Consider the following 19,522-nt stretch of genomic DNA (forward strand, 5'->3'; position numbering starts at 1 on the left):
TACGTTTACGTACTTTCCTACAATATTGAATCTCAATATTGATACGTAAGCACTCATATTTTATCTTTTATATATTAATTGTGTATCCATGTCCAGTGCTCGAGTATATATATTTATACATGCTTGTATGCTAAATTTCGCCGTTAAACAGTTATAATGAATCACGAATTAAATACATATATTACTGGTAAAAGGTATATGATATACATGTTTTTGGAAAGCTGGCGAAAAATCAATAACTTTTCATTTAGATATCGAATAGCTTCGATGAACGGATTAAAAGATATGATCAACTGAATTATGATTGACGTTAATTGAAATTGCTTTTGAATCTGCAATTAAGATATAAACAACTTGTTTACGAGATTGATAAAATGGATTTTTAAATATTACCAACCGAGTAACTGAAATCTTATATAAGGCACGTCTCGTTTTATTGAACAATTGTCAAAACTGATTGTTTTATCATATTTTAAAGCCTTATAAAAACTATAGTTTAATTTTACAAGAATTGGAAAACTATGTGAAATATTAAAATGATTCGATTGCCATGATCATTCAACTAGTGTATGGAGTCAGATTGACTTTTTGAAATAACTTTTGATAACTATTGTATGTCGATCTCGAGCATTAGGATTGTGATACACTATGACCTGACCTAGCTTGATAAACAATTATTGACCAACATATGTTCTCTAGGTTGAGATCTACGATTATTTGGTAATCCGAGTTTCGGTCACATTTTGGTGAACGACTTTTTATGCGGCTAAGGTGAGTTTCATAAGATCCCTTTTACTCTCTACATTTTTGGGCTGAGAATACATGCAAATGCTTTATTAACCGATATACAATATTTATATGTGTGAGTTTCATTTGCTCCCTTTTTAATTGCTTTTGCAATCTATATTTTTGGGCTGAGAATACATGCACTTTATTTTAAACGCAATGGATACAAGTACATACTAAATTCTACACTGAGTTTGAACCGAAAATCCCTTAGCTTTGGTAACTGTTAACTGCCAGTTATAAGAACTGGTGGGCGCGAGTAGTAGTATATGGATCCATAGGGCTTGATATCCCCGTCCGAGCTAGAGCACTAGCCTTTTAACGGACGTATGCTATTTGAGAAGCGTACACGTTGGTTTGCGTGTATTATTAAGATGATTATACAAAGGGTACAAATTATATATACGTTAAGTTTAGTTACCAGGGTGCTCAATTTTCTTAGAATATTTTGATAAACGTTTCTGGATGAAACAACTGAAATCTTGTGATCCATCTTTATATACAGATTATGCGAAACATACAAACTATGAACTCACCAACCTTTGTGTTGACATTTGTTAGCATGTTTATTCTCAGGTTCCCTAGAAGTCTTCCGCTGTTTGCTTATATGATAGACAAGCTATGTGCATGGAGTCTTATATGGCATATTTTTCAAGAAAACGTTGCATTCACCAATTCATCATCATGTACCTTATTTTGACTGCATTGTCAACGAAAGTACTATTGTAAACTATTATATACGGTGATTGTCTATATGTAGAAATCATCATATGTCGAAAACCTTTGATTTAAATATTCATTTATGGTATGCCTTTTCAAAAGAATGCAATGTTTACAAAACGTATCATATAGAGGTCAAATACCTCGCAATGAAATCAATGAATGACGTGTTCGTCCATATGGATTTGGAGCGATCGTCACAGTTGGTATCAGAGCGTTGGTCCTAGCGAATCAGGTCTTGCATGAATGTGTCTAACTGATAGTTGTTAAGATGCATTAGTAAGTCTGGACTTCGACCGTGTCTGCAAGTTAAAAGTTTTGCTTATCATTTCTTGTCGGAAATTACATGCTTATCATTCTTAAGTCTAGACACGTTTTCCTGCATTTATTGCATAAAAAGTGTATAGACAAAAATTCATATCTTAGCGTATCTGTTACTGTAAACTTTTCCTGATATCTTCCGAAAATTTCTCCGTGATTTATGGAATTTGGTATTATATATACATATGTAAATTATGTATTGAAGAATACCAAACTAAATTCTATAATCTAATTCATATCAAAAATCATCTCCCTATTTATACAAGATAGATCCCGTATCTAGTTCAAACTCTGACAGCTATTCCGATATGGATATTCACCTGAATTCCGAAGACAGTGTAACCGGAATGGATCAACCAATTAGCCATCATCTATTCTGGATGAATTGGGGATGGGTTCGTAGCCTACTTAATTATTGAAGACATGAAGAAGGCGATCCCTTTCACCCACCACATTGCCCTCTTGGCGAAGAACCAGAAGCACTTACCGGTGAACCTGTTCGAGACACCATTTTCTCTCTCATTTCCAGAGTATCTCGTCACGATAATATACTATCTCAAATTCTGGATCTTATTCATCCGCTCGTCCGAACCGCCAATCATCCCGGTGTAGTAGAAGAAGTCAACGAGCTTCGTGCTCGGGTAGTGGCTTTGGAGAATATGGTGCAAAGGTTACAAACACCAGCAGCATCACCGGCATCAACAGTACCACCGACAACAACACCAACAGTACCATTACCACCACCAACAACATCTGCATTGCAAACCTCAACTTCACAATCTGTTCCACGAGCATCAACGTCATACGCACCGTAGTTACCAAGAAATACCAGCAACAATAACCGATGAAGTATTAACTCATTTCCCCTGAAGAAATTTTATGTATATTTAATATATATGAATTTTGAAATCAAAATAAATATTTTCGTACTAAGCTATTACGTGTGAATCTTAACTGGTAGGTACTACTCGGTTAGTTCATATTACTAATATGCAATGATGTACATCCTTCATTAACGGCTTAATCATCGATAACTACAATCTCTGTTTCAATTCAATGAATTTCATTTCATAATAAACCAAGTGTATTATTCAATAACATGGTTGATTTTACACTTTCATCTTCGATGCACTCGAAACTTTCTAGAAAACATCATTTGCACCTTGCGAAGTTTGCAAGAATTCCACGAATATCAACACCCTTCACCAAGGAATATCAATAAGAATAAATAATGAAGTATTGATTTCATTAGTGAAATACTCAGCGAAGATTATGTAATCTCTAATGTTTTAGGGATTATTCATTTCTTATTCAAGTTAAAAATCAAATGAGCTTAATATGATATTAACTCATTAAATCTGTATTACATCTGAAGAAATATACATACATATATTTTCATAAAGACTGTAATGAAAATTCTTTTGTACAAAATATTAATTGTGAAATCTTTAACGGGTAGGTAATACTTGGGAATATATAAGTTCATAATTAATATGTTACACTGTACATTCTTCAACTTTGATTCAAAAATTATTAACTATGCTCACAGCGATATACAATCGTTTCCATACAAATTCAATTACATATTCTGATATTGACGGATCAGAATCCAAGTCAAGATTTAACGGGTGACATCATTCTTAGATCTCTACATCTTTCAAAGCTATACTTTGACTTCAAAAATGTGAAAGATCCTTTAGCATTGTTATTACTGAAAATAATCTTGCCATCCTTTTCAAAGTATCCAGTTTTATCACACTTTCAACCAGTCAACTTTGACTTTTCAGATTAACCTTATTGTAACCTTGACATATACGTTTTTGTTACCGGGGAACCTTTTATGTTCCACCACATTAGCAGTAAATTTACTAACAACTTCATTAATCCTTGACTTTCTGAAAAATCATTATACTCATTAAAACCCTATCATGTACTCATCCACATCTTGTAACAATAATTGCCATACCAACTACCGGGAATTAGCAACCAGTATTTTGAATTTCGCAGCAATTCTACGCCAGTAGTTATATATATATACATATAATGTCTATCTTCTAGACTTACATACTTCGAATGTGAAGTTTCTGAAAAACACCCCAAACTACGAAACTAGTTCTACGAATTTTGGAAAAATGCTGATGAATCAGCAAAAACTATAAACGACTTTAACAGTCGAAAGTTTGATGATAAAGAGTAGTGTGTTGGAAAAGCACAGAAAAAGAGAAGGTTTGAAACTGGAAAACGGGTTGAGCTAAGTATGAAGGAAGCTGTAGACAAATCACAAGGATGAAATCTACCTTCAAAGAATCCAAATGATTCAGTGTCTGCTGAAACCATTAGTAAGAATCTTACTTCTTATTCTAAACCTTCACAGACAGATTTTCCGCATCATCCTCCGATATTAAAAATTCTAAGATATCATCGTATCTTCCATTATAAATATCCTCCATATTTCTGAAGATATTTTCATAACTATTCTTATCTGAAATCATTCATCTCTTCGCGCTATCTTTGTTACATCGTAAAAGAAACTATTTTAGTTTCTAAAATCTGAAAAATTCGAAAAATAGATGTTTTAAAGTAATGTTGGGAATTGAAGCATGAGTTAGTATAATATAATGACACTTGATCAACGTGATTATATTACAGCAAGTCATGCTGAGTTTCTAATGGAACTTGATAAAGGTTCACAGATCCCACCCTCATCATAAACCATGTTACATAACTCTTTCATTCCATATAATCTCTAAATATATCAAGAAAATATATTTCTTGATGATTCGGTCTTTTCCGGATATTCTGGTAATTTGACAAGTCAGATTGTGCCATTACCGTTTCTTTCTTAGAACATTAACTATGTTTATCCAAAACTCCATAACTACGAATTCTGGACCATTATAAGAGATGCCTAATCGCAAGAAGAAGAAACGAAGGGACAAAGCTCCGAAATAGAAATTGGAGTATAAATCGCAGCAAATAAGAGGGAGTATTAACCGTGAATGACAATGATTATAGAAGACAGAAGTAGGGACATTGAAATATAAGGGTAGATATAAAGCCCAATAACAAACATGAAATTACAAACCGTGTATATCAATGCGTATAGCAATATAAAGACACGGGAGAATGAAAAACACTATAACCCCAAGGTAATAGTAGAAGAAAATAACCTCCTCTGGTGGCAGATGAAAAAGAAGAATGAAGGATACGATAGCCAAGAAAATATCAAGAATTAGAACTGGATTAAGCATTTTCACAATCTATTGGGATGTATGAAATAAGAAAGAAGATGTAGGAGTGGTGAAAGAAATGAAACGGAAGAGGTCAATTTATAGCGAAATATCAGACATAGCAATAGAGGCAGATTACGCATTTAATCAAAGAAAATCCTAATTTCCAAAAATTCCGAAGAATCAAATCTTATATAGATTATGAAGATTTTCTATTCCTTAAATTCCGGAAATCAATCGTTAATACGTCAAAAGTTAAGATGAATCTCTATTCTCCATTTCACTTTATTACGACGGCTTCTCTCATACGCTTCAAGTAATTGGATTGTTTTATCCATATTATTCAATGGTGATAAAACTTTATTTATCGACTCATATTCGTCATAAAAACATTTTTATTGTTAGCCATGACAACCTCACTCAAATTTCGGGACGAAATTTCTTTAACGGGTAGGTACTGTGATGACCCAGAAATTTCTGACCAAATTTAAACTTTATCTTTAAATGATTTAACGTTTCCGACACGATAAGCAAAGTCTGTAAAACCGAATCTCAAAATTTTTGAACTATTCAAGTACCCTTCGGTTGTTCTCAACGATTCGCGAACCATTACATGTATATAGATACATATATATATACTATAACTTGAAAACGTAATAAAGTTTTAATTGTTTAATACCGTACATTAAACTTATTGGTTTAAATATTTATTTGAATATATATGATAAGTTGGAATATTAATTGTATGAATAACTTGCGACGTATATTTAAAACGTGTTTATGAATATTGAAAATATATATTAACTTGGTCATAAAACGATTTGTTATTATATATATATATATATATATATATATATATATATATATATATATATATATATATATATATATATCAACAAATAGCGAGACAATGATTTATAGAAGTAAATGACCAAAACACTCGAAAGTTTAAGATGCACTTTGAATGATATAGTTTATTGATAATTTAAGATTATATTTTGACAAAGGTACGAGTCACAAAACGTAAATTGCGAGTTTTCTAAGCGTACAAAAATGCGTTCGAGAAACCGGAACCGGGACATAAGTCGAGTGACAACGTACGGGTCATCGGAACGAAAATTACAAGTCAACTATGCACATGAATTTAATATAATATATAATTAATTATTTAAATTATATATATTATATATATTATATAATAATATGTCGACAAACAAGAAAACAAAAACATTTTGAGCTGGATCAGGCGGTCATGCGATCGCATGGCAAATACACTAAAAACCCATGCGATCGCATGGGCATCAGATTTCAAAAAGTTGCCTATAAAAGTCCAGTTTCTGCTCGAGTTCTTACACATATATTACTCCATGTGTAATATTATTATTATTTATTATTTATATTAATTATTATTATTATTATTATTATTATTATTATTATTATTATTATTATTATTATTATTATTATTATTATATTATTATTAAGATTATTATTATTATTATTATTATTAATCTTAATATTTTTAGTAATATTATACATAAAATACTACGACGAGGTCATGAGCTTGTCACTTTCAAAATGGTTTTTCGAGCGGGATAGAGCTAAGGAAATTATGAGTTATAGCTATGGAGGTTATGGGTATGATTTGGAGATTATGCTCGTAAAGTCAAACCTAGTGTTTATCATCTCCGTTACGTTTACGTACTTTCCTACAATATTGAATCTCAATATTGATACGTAAGCACTCATATTTTATCTTTTATATATTAATTGTGTATCCATGTCCAATGCTCGAGTATATATATTTATACATGCTTGTATGCTAAATTTCGCCGTTAAACAGTTATAATGAATCACGAATTAAATACATATATTACTGGTAAAAGGTATATGATATACATGTTTTTGGAAAGCTGGCGAAAAATCAATAACTTTTCATTTAGATATCGAATAGCTTCGATGAACGGATTAAAAGATATGATCAACTGAATTATGATTGACGTTAATTGAAATTGCTTTTGAATCTACAATTAAGATATAAACAACTTGTTTGCGAGATTGATAAAATGGATTTTTAAATATTACCAACCGAGTAACTGAAATCTTATATAAGGCACGTCTCGTTTTATTGAACAATTGTCAAAACTGATTGTTTTATCATATTTTAAAGCCTTATAAAAACTATAGTTTAATTTTACAAGAATTGGAAAACTATGTGAAATATTAAAATGATTCGATTGCCATGATCATTCAACTAGTGTATGGAGTCAGACTGACTTTTTGAAATAACTTTTGATAACTATTGTATGTCGATCTCGAGCATTAGGATTGTGATACACTATGACCTGACCTAGCTTGATAAACAATTATTGACCAACATATGTTCTCTAGGTTGAGATCTACGATTATTTGGTAATCCGAGTTTCGGTCACATTTTGGTGAACGACTTTTTATGCGGCTAAGGTGAGTTTCATAAGATCCCTTTTACTCTCTACATTTTTGGGCTGAGAATACATGCAAATGCTTTATTAACCGATATACAATATTTATATGTGTGAGTTTCATTTGCTCCCTTTTTAATTGCTTTTGCAATCTATATTTTTGGGCTGAGAATACATGCACTTTATTTTAAACGCAATGGATACAAGTACATACTAAATTCTACACTGAGTTTGAACCGAAAATCCCTTAGCTTTGGTAACTGTTAACTGCCAGTTATAAGAACTGGTGGGCGCGAGTAGTAGTATATGGATCCATAGGGCTTGATATCCCCGTCCGAGCTAGAGCACTAGCCTTTTAACGGACGTATGCTATTTGAGAAGCGTACACGTTGGTTTGCATGTATTATTAAGATGATTATACAAAGGGTACAAATTATATATACGTTAAGTTTAGTTACCAGGGTGCTCAATTTCGTAGAATATTTTGATAAACGTTTCTGGATGAAACAACTGAAATCTTGTGATCCATCTTTATAGACAGATTATGCGAAACATACAAACTATGAACTCACCAACCTTTGTGTTGACATTTGTTAGCATGTTTATTCTCAGGTTCCCTAGAAGTCTTCCGCTGTTTGCTTATATGATAGACAAGCTATGTGCATGGAGTCTTATATGGCATATTTTTCAAGAAAACGTTGCATTCACCAATTCATCATCATGTACCTTATTTTGACTGCATTGTCAACGAAAGTACTATTGTAAACTATTATATACGGTGATTGTCTATATGTAGAAATCATCATATGTCTAAAACCTTTGATTTAAATATTCATTTATGGTATGCCTTTTCAAAAGAATGCAATGTTTACAAAACGTATCATATAGAGGTCAAATACCTCGCAATGAAATCAATGAATGACGTGTTCGTCCATATGGATTTGGAGCGATCGTCACACTACATTTTTGTAGAAGATGCAGGAATTCGAACAAAAATTAGGAAATTAGAACAAAAATATATAGAACATGATATGTAGAACAGAAATGTAGACCTAAAATTGATTTTGTGCTTTTGATTTTTGTTCGACTTCATTCAAAATTGTACGGCCGCGTCACTTTTTTGCTCGAATTTAAGTTCTCAGGTTCTCACAGTAGAATAGTTCTCAGTGGATCTCTCCCCTATATATATATTATATATATATATATATATATATATATATATATATATATATATATATATATATATATATATATATATATATATATATATATATATATATATATATATCGGAAAAATATAAATTTTAGGAGGTTAATATGACACAACGAATTCTATACAAATCAAAATATGTACAATCATTGGTTATTATCATGATATGAAATTACATAATCGGGTATAAGCAAAGTTGGAGAACTCAGATCTCGAGAAAATCTCGTTTGGAGATTTTTTGGGAAATCTCGGCATTTCAGAATAATCTCGGGAAGATTTCGAACGTTGACATATGTTGACTTTACAGTTTTTAATTAAAAATATATATATAAATATATATAATGGTTTAATCCATGACGAAGCAACTTTAGTGGCTAAGTGGTAATAAGCGAAAATATATATAAATATATATATATATATATATATATATATATATATATATATATATATATATATATATATATATATATGTGTGTGTGTGTGTATATATGTATATATATTTATTTATTTTTAGATTCATAAATCTGAATCAAAATGTTCTCCTAATCTATCTTTATAAGTCAAAAACATTCGAAATCGTAAAAAAAATCGATGATGTATGATAATAATCGTGATGAATGATATCATTCATTCGATGATGAATGATTAATTATCATTCATCACGATTATTATCATTCATCATCTATTTTTTAACGATTTTGAATGTTTTCTGACTTATAAAAATATAGATTAGGAGAGCATTTTAATGCAGATTTATGAATCTAAAAGAAATAAAAATTTTGATTTTTCTTATCCCACTTAGCCACTAAAATTGTTTAACCATGGATTAAACCACTATATATAAGATCACCATTTTTTGATTAAACCACTATATAAAAAAAAAAAAAATTTTGATTTTACTTAAACCATCATTTTGGGGGGGGAGGGGGGGGGGGGGGGGGGGGAAGTAAATGTTTTTTTCTTTTTCATTAATTTTTTTTCAAACATTAAGATCATGTGAAGATATGAACATTTAGAAAAGACATTTTGTGATAAATATTATTACTTAGACTAGAAAATGCTCGAAGAGATAACATTTAGCGATAAATGTTATTCCTGATGAATGATGCATGTTATTCTCCGAGCTTTTTTTTAAGGTTTAGAAATTAGGGTTTAAAAATTAGGGTTTAGATTGAGTTTTTAACACGAACGGTTTAGAGTTTAGAGTTTAGAGATTAGGGACTAAATCCAAGACCCAAAACCCTAAACTTTAAATCGGGCTAAATTTTGAAGAAAAAAAACTTCACAAAATATGAAATAAAAAAAATGCTCGAAGAATAACGTGCATCACGATGAATGTTATCAGGAATAATATTTATCGATGAATGTTATTGTTCGAGCGTTTTCTGGTCAAATAATGGCACTTATCACAAAGTGTCTTTTTTTATATTCATATTTCCACTTAATTTTAATGTTTGTGAAAAAATTTCCAATATAAACGAAAAATCGCTTTCCCCTAAAAAAATATTTTTCTCTTAATGATGACCCATATATATAAAAATCTTAAACTTTTGTAATAAACATGTTAACGCTTTGTTAAATAATATAACAAACTAATCAATCATATCTCAAACAAATAAGGTGTTATGTTTTAATATACTTTTGAAATATTATTAGTTGACCAAATAGAATATATTAGCGTACAACATTGACTTAATAGAAATTTTGATATTTATTAATATTAAAATTATTTATTACATTATATAAAGTACGTGATAATAATTCTATGTGTCAACTCCTGTTCATTCTATCACGTGTCAACTCCTCATATATTCATGTCCCATGTCATTCTATCAGGTATTTCCATCTATTAATTTTAATTATACATATTATTGCCAAGTATCTAAATAATTGCCTATTTTTCAAATTGCTAAATTTTAGCTTAAAAAAAGTCGTGTTAATTCCTACAAACGTTCATAACTATATGCCAATTTTCTTTTATTTTCATATATAGGTATAGAAAAACCATTAACTATTAATGTAAAATATGAAATAGCGAAATTATTATCTATAAATACTCAATATAATACAATATATAATATTATTATTAACGATTAGTTTTAAATAACTTTTTATGGACTAAAGTTTGGTGATAAAAGAAACGTATATATGCACATGATGCTTAAACTACAACTTAAGTTTTTATTGTGAATATGTTTGCCCCGGTATTAGATAAGTTTGTTCAGTCATTATCATCTATTAACACGTAAAAACAACTTTTTACGAGGCTCATATTTTTTAATTGAAGTTCAAGTGGTTACGAGTATTTGGTAATTCTTATAGATATTTAAATTCATGCTTGATGTGCTTCGTTTTAGATTTTGAGATAATGAAATTAGTTTCTTTCAAAAGCATATACAATTAGAGATGTACATAAAATATTCTTATTAGCAATCAGTTTTAAAACAACTTTTTACGGGCTCATGTTTGGTGTTTAATCGAATATATATATGTCAATTGAAGTTAAAATGGTTCTAACGGACGAACTTATGCGTTAGAATTCAATACTAATGCTTTTGAACAAATGTTATTAGTATTAAATGGTTTCTTTCATTGTAATTGTACTATAATTTACTAAGTACGAAAAAATTTATAGTATTGTCGTGCAACACATAGACTCATAAAACTAGTATGTTATATAATTCAAATATGAAATATTATTGTAAACAAAATATATAGCTTTGAAACCTGAGATTGTTCTTAAAAGTTAAATCTAAAAAAAATGATATAAAGCTTCAAGAAAGAAAGTTTTGTTCATTAGTTATCTACGGGAAAATATATACTTTTGGGTCAAGTATTCATGAGGAAAATCAAAACTACTTACATATCTTTTAACCCTATCTTCACCTAACCTCAGCTTCATCATTCATCATTCAAATTCGCCCTGACTTCATCTTCCTCATTCACCTATAAACTACTCACTGCTTTTTGGTATTGTTTTCTATCGACTTGTCAAGTCAAAGAAAGTAGCCGCCCGGGATAAATGATTAAACACCTTAATTTTGACTTTTGTTTACCGGGCCAACGTCGAGTTACGACTAAATTAGCTAAGTAATCGATTGTTGACCGAGTAATATCCAAACTACTCACCTCTCTTATCATTACTTAAATTCATATTCCTTATTCACTCTTACTTCATCATCCCCATTCACCCAAAACTACTCTATATATGATTTTAGGTATTGTATTCTATCATTATGTGAAGTCAAAGAAAGTAGGAGAGTAAGGTAAATGATTCAAAACCCTTAGTTTGATTTTGGTTTTTCGAGTGATTTCCGAGTTACGACCGAGTTGATTGAGTAATCGCTGCTTTGACTGAGTTAGGATTGTTGGCCGAGTAATTGACCAAGTAATTGACCGAGTTGGAGTTCGAGTACTTGGAGAGCCCCTGGAGACGAGACCTTGGTGAGAACTCGCCGAGTTAAACCGAGATTTCAACGCTGGATATTGGTGATTTATCAGTAATTTAAATGTTAATAAAAAGTTTCTCCTTAATTTTTTTTTTCTTTAATTTTCTTTGAAGGTTTTTACAAGCAATTAGTGTTTCTATATATAAAAGAAAATATAAATATATATCTATAAGTACTATAGTACTAAACTAGTGAAATGACCCGTGAAACGACGAGTTTGTTTAAACGAAACAGTTTAATGATAGTTTTAAGTATTAACTGAAGTAAATGCTAAATTCATTTAGTTTAATGACCCGTGGAACCACAGATTCCGACTGAGAAACTTGTCGTTGTTTTTACAAACATATTGATATACTTAACTTAGTCAGAATAAATGAATTACATTTATTCACCACTTTCTTTCAATTTTCATCACAATTATTATTTTTCTTGTTATAAAAGCTACATTACAACATTTTATTAAGACATGTATTTCGCATACATATGTAACGTAATTAATCCCGTAAAGAGAACTCATATTTGAATAATAATAATATTAATAATAATAATAATAATAATAATAAAGTTTGTTTCAAAATTGAGTATTTATATTTTTAATAATTATTATTAGTAATAACAAATGTATCTTTAAATACAATTATTATTTAAAAGTTGTACAATATGATTCAAAGTTTATACATGTGTTCATGTGGTGTTTTGTAAAAGATTGTACTATTTGTTTTAAAATTTGTACATATGGTTATGAGAGTGTTTTATCATAAGATTGTACATAATGTTTCAAATATTATACATATAGTCATGGGGGTGTTTTACCAACGCACTAAACTTGAGAACATTAGAGAACAAGTCGCTCAACCATCTGCATAACCCCACTAGCCGTTTAACTCCTACTAGCTTGATAACTTCCGTCAGTTATCAAACTCAAACTGAGTTCCCGACACTCTCCACGATCCTAGAAAGCTCAAGTTCCAGGACTTACACGATTATCCGCCCCTCTTCCATCACCTAAAGACTTCTAATTAATCACCTCGAAGAAAACCGCTCTCTTTGTTGAAACATCAACCAAGTACCGAGCAACCGTCGAACGCGTTCTATCTGACTCCCTTCGACAACCAATTTCTTTAGTGACAAAAAGCTCAAATCAACCCACATACTCCATAGATCATGGGATATTGACAAAACACCATTGGTCATCCCGTTTCCAAACCACAAGCACCAAACTTCCCCGATACTCCCACTATCGACTTTCAACCCGATACATCTTGTCCATTACCTAACCTCTATAACCCGAGAGAAAAACACCCTCCTGAGCTTCCATAACAAACCCACATCTATGAAAAACATAGCTCGTATTGCTCGAAGTTTTCGAGACAAAACCATCATGCGCTCGCGTCATCAAACCCAAAAAGTTCAACCTAAAAACTGCCAAGATTCGAAAAATCATATATAAAGATCCAACGGTCAGATCGGCCTCAAATTTTATCACGTGTAGATCAGTAAGTCTTCTATCCACACACAAAAAATCAAGTCGATCCAACGGTTAACGAACCCGCTACGAGTTTTCTACTACAATAGCTCCTCAAACTCCGAATTTGAAAGTTCAATCATTCTTTCGAACGGGACCGCGAAGAATGAGAACTGAGATCCGACACCCGGATCTCTGGAAAAATCTCTCCTCAACGAACCCATCGACCCGACCTCTGACTCCATAACCCTTCGCGAAAAAATCACCATCATGATGCAATCAGCATCCCGATTACAAAATAACTTTCAAGAACCGATACCCGAATCTTGTGTGATCAACTCTCCCGGATACATAGACATATCCATGAGTTCATCGCGACCAACTAAGTCACGTGGTCTCGATACATGTTGAAAACAAATCCCTAGCCCGTCGTTTAATAACCAAAGAAAACCGAATCTGGCTGTACAAACCTCGCGATCGCGACTTTATGTCTCGCGGTCGCGAGTTGACCATCTTCAACATCAACGAATTTTTTTCTTCTTACATACAAGTCGCCATCGTGCCCGTAAAATGGAGTCTAAGCTCTGATACCACTTGTTAGGAATTCGAAAGGCCCTAACAAGACAAGTGATTTAAACCAATCACCAAACCACGAACGACAAACGAATATTTAAAGCATAAGAACGATAAATAAAAGCATAAACGACACGGAATTTAACTTGTTTACATACCAACTCCAAAAAATGGAGAAGAGTTTACTCCACGGGCGCAAACTGAAATGCCCCGTTCATACCGATTATAAACGATTCACAATAGTTGATTTCATTGCGAGGTATTTGACCTCTATATGATACATTTTACAAACATTGCATTCGTTTTTAAAAGACAAACTTTCTTTACATCGAAAGTTGACGGCATGCATAACATTTCATAATACATCCAGCTATAATTGACTTAATAATAATCTTGATGAAATCAACGACTCGAATGCAACGTCTTTTGAAATATGTCATGAATGACTCCAAGTAATATCTCTAAAATGAGCAATTGCACAGCAGAAGATTTCTTTAATACCTGAGAATAAACATGCTTTAAAGTGTTAACCAAAAGGTTGGTAAGTTCATTAGTTTATCATAATCGATCATTTCCATAATTTTAATAGACCACAAGATTTTTTATTTCCATTTCTCATAAATATCATGCATGCAAAAATCATTCATATGGATTGAACACCTGGTAAGTGACATTAACAAGATGCATATAAGAATATCCCCTATCATTCCGGGACATCCATCGGACATGATAAAACAACATCGAAGTACTAAAGCATCCGCTACAACGGATGGGGTTTTTAGACCCAATAGATCTATCTTTAGGATTCACGTCAATTAGTAGATCGGTTTACTAATTCTTAGGCTACCAAGCAAAAGGGGCATATTTGGCTTCGATCATACAACTACAGAATATAGTTTCGATTACTTGTGTCTATTTCGTCAAACATTTATAAAAACGCATGTATTCTCAGTCCCAAAAATATATATTGCAAAAGCATTTAAAAGGGGAGTAATGAAACTCACTTAATGTATTTTGTGGTAAAAATACATATGACGACATTGAACAATGCAGGGTTGGCCTCGGATTCACGAACCTATATCATGTATATATATTAACACATATACTGGGAATCGAACAAATTTATATATTATTATTAGTGATATATATGTTATTTATGATTTATGTGTTCCTTTAATAACTTAAATATATATTCATTTTATATATCTTACTTTATATATATATATATATATATATATATATATATATATATATATATATATATATATATATATATATATATATATATATAGTTAGGTTATATGTATTAGATACACTAATATAGTTAAACATATTTTTATATAAAGATCATTTAATTGTTAAATTAATAATTGTGGTAATACTAGATTAAGGATAATAATAATAATGATAGTAATAATAGTAATAATAAAAATGTTAATTTTTAAAATGATAATTTTAATAAAGATAATAACTTTAATAAAAATGATAATTTTACTAATGTGACACTGCCAAATTTTTTTTTATACGTGGCGGAAGCATTTATTTATTAATTTCAAATTAAACATTAACTATTATTAATACAACCAGTGTCACGTGTCATTACAAAATACATGTTTACAAAATGTCACTGTTTAAACAAAGCAAGATCACATCAGAGTTGACTCCTGTCAAACATAACATCAACATGTCCTTCTGCTCCCCAAACACGATATCTACAAAAGCTAATAACCTGCAGGGAGGAGATGGAGGGGAATTAGCACGAAGCTAAGTGAGTACGACTAACTACAGACCATAGCATACATAAGTGTTATACTAATCATGTCATATAGTCTAACACACAAACATCACCCAAGTGCCGTCTACAGAGACTCTGGCGGCTCGGCCAAACCATTAACCACCAGCTGATCGGACTGGGGCTTACCAGAAGTTCCTCCACCACCGTATGTATATACATAATCCACACGCGACGGACGCGTCATTCACATAAATATACACCACGGTTGTCTAGGCTACCACAGAGGAACCCAACCCGCAGGTTGATCTCTCCAACCGAGGCTACCACACAATAGGGACGCACTGGGCTCCAGCAGACAAGCATCAACTAACATGCAGTCATCACAAAGTACTATCTAACCACAACAGTAAGTATATCTAACAAGCATGGCAATCATAATATAATATGCTTCTATATACTATATTCTCCAGTTAGTCCCACTCACCAAATACCAGCAACCAGCTCAGATAATCTACTACTGAGCGGCTTCCTTATCTTTTTCACCTGAACATAAGGCAAATCAAGTTAGTTACTGTCCGATAACATAAAATAACACAATACAGAAATTTTTGTCAGAAAAAGTGTCCGCTAAAAATTTTTGCTTAACACTTGTGCACTTTCAAAATTTACATCAGATCATCAAAATACAAATGGGCAGCATAATGGCTAAAAATCAACACTTGGTAAAATATTTCACTGCCAAAGACACTCGGTCGACTATCATAGACAGTCGGCCGACTGTCCACACTCACTCGGCCGAGTGTCTATTCACTCGGTCGATGGTCTCTCACAGACACACTCGGCCGTGGGTCTCACACACTCGGTCGATGGTCGAGTCGGTCGGTCGAGTGTTAGGAGACACTCGACCGACTGTGTTCATCTGCAGATTCTGAAGACAAAGTGACGGGTTTCACCCAAAGTCGCCCAATTCTTGCTCTAGAGCTCGATTACGACCTCAAAACCGACCAAATCAAAGACACTAAACATGTAGAAACATAAACCCACAAGATTTGGACTCAAACAACATCAAATCTAACCATTTTGACCCAAATTACTCACTTCGAGTCGGTCGGTCGAGTGTTAGGAGGCACTCGACCGACTGTGTTCATCTGCAGATTCTGAAGACAAAGTGACGGGTTTCACCCAAAGTCGCCCAATTCTTGCTCTAGAGCTCGATTACGACCTCAAAACCGACCAAATCAAAGACACTAAACATGTAGAAACATAAACCCACAAGATTTGGACTCAAACAACATCAAATCTAATCATTTTGACCCAAATTACTCACTTTGTAAAAACTAACACAAAAATCCAATTTTTTCAAAGATTAGAGCATGAAATGCTACAAATCTTACCTTGATAGAATCAGTAAATCACAAGGAACGCAAAGATAAGAACAATTTGAGCTCTAGAACAAGGATTAAGAATTAGGGTTTGAGGTAGGTGAAGAGATGAAGAACGGTGTGTGTTTGTGTGTGTGGAGGATTCTGGAAACAAAATGAGGAGAGAAGCAGCACTAGTCATCTAAATGGGTTTAATTTCTCACACTGTGCAACACACGGGTATTTATCAGTTATCTGATATCTTTCGTACATCATTTGACAACCCAAACGAAGTCCAAATTAAATAAACAAACCTGTTCTGTGACCCTTGTCACAAACTGGTCCTAACCATATCATTAAATAATAATAAATATTAAATAAAAATTAAAAGCATATAATAACGCAACACTAACTTAAGGGCAAAATAGTAATCTTACAACTAGGCCCGATTGAGGATGTTACAAATCTACCCCCTTAAGAAGATTCCGTCCTCGGAATCTGTTCAAGGTCAAACAACTGGGGATATCGCGCCCACATTAACCCATCGGTTTCCCACGTCAAGTTAGAACCTAAACTGTGTCGCCACTCCACTAACGCCATAGGAATCTGTTTCTTTCTTAGCTTTGTGACTTTCTTGTCCACTATTTTTATCGAATCTTCTACTAGTTTCTTAGTCAAATCAACTTTTAAATCCTTCAATGGAAGAATCTGACTTTCATCGTCTACTTTACACTTTCTTAAATAATACACATTGAACGTGTTGTGAATTCCTGCTAACTCTGAAGGAAGATCTAAGACCACCGTCTGATCATTCAAAATTTCTTTGATCGGAAATGGTCCAATAAATCTCGGTGCTAGTTTACCGCGTTTACCAAATCTGATCACCCCTTTCCACGGCGAAACTTTCAGATAAACACGATCGCCTACATTAAATATCACCGAACATCTGCGTGGATCAGCATACATCTTTTGTCGGTCTCTAGCTGCTTTTAACTTCTCACGTGCAATTTTAACCTTTTCTACGGTTATCTGAACAATTTCGGGACCTGCAAATTGTTTCTCACCTGCTTCTAACCAACATGTAGGAGTTCTGCATTTTCGACCATACAACATTTCATACGGCGGCATCCCGATACTCGAATGATACGAATTGTTGTAAGCAACCTCTATCAATGGAAGATGCGAATCCTAAGAACCACCATATTCTAAGACACACGCTCTCAACATGTCTTCTAACGTTTGAATCGTCCGTTCACTCTGACCGTCTGTTTGCGGATGATAATTTGTACTTAGATTCATACGTGTACCCAGATTTTGTTGTAAACTGTTCCAGAAGTTAGATACAAACCTAGTATCCCAATCGGAAACTATTGACAATGGTACACCATGTCGACTAACGATCTCTTTCAAGTACAACTCTGCCAAATCACTCAACGAAGCGGTTTCACGAGTAGCTAAAAAGTGAGCACTCTTTGTTAAACGATCCACTATCACCCAGATCATGTCATGACCTTTATGGGTTCGGGGTAACTTGGTTACAAAATCCATCGTTATATGATCCCATTTCCACTGAGGAATTTCTAACTGTCGTAGAGATCCATATGGTTTCTGATGTTCTGCTTTAACTTGCACACAAATATGACATTTCTCAACGAAACCTGCAACATCTGTCTTCATTTTCGGCCACCAATACAATGTTTTCAAGTCTCGGTACATCTTAGTACTACTTGGATGCACTGTCAATCTCGATTTATGCGCCTCGTTAAGGATTAAATCCCTCAAATCTCCAAGCATAGGCACCCAAATTCGGTCTTTATAGGTCTTTAATCCTCTAGAATCATTGCATAGGTCAAATTTTCTTTTAGTAATTTGCTCAGTCTTTAGGTTTTCATCATTCAATGCTGCTAACTGAACTATTTTCAATCGATCGATCAAGTCTGAAACTATCTCAATTCTCATAAACCTAACATTTTCAACGGTTTTCTTTCGACTCAGAGCATCTGCGACCACATTTGCTTTTCCCGGGTGTTATTTAATCTCACAATCATAGTCTTTAATCAGTTCTAAACATCGACGTTGACGCATATTTAATTCTTTCTGCGAAAAGATATATTGAAGACTCTTATGATCTGTATAGATTTCACAATGCGTACCATACAAATAGTGTCTCCAAAGCTTCAAGGCAAGCATAACTACAGTTAACTCTAAATCATGAGTAGGGTAATTTCGTTCAT

This window comes from Rutidosis leptorrhynchoides, chromosome 1, assembly GCF_046630445.1.
Source record: "Rutidosis leptorrhynchoides isolate AG116_Rl617_1_P2 chromosome 1, CSIRO_AGI_Rlap_v1, whole genome shotgun sequence".
Taxonomy (NCBI): Eukaryota; Viridiplantae; Streptophyta; class Magnoliopsida; order Asterales; family Asteraceae; genus Rutidosis; species Rutidosis leptorrhynchoides.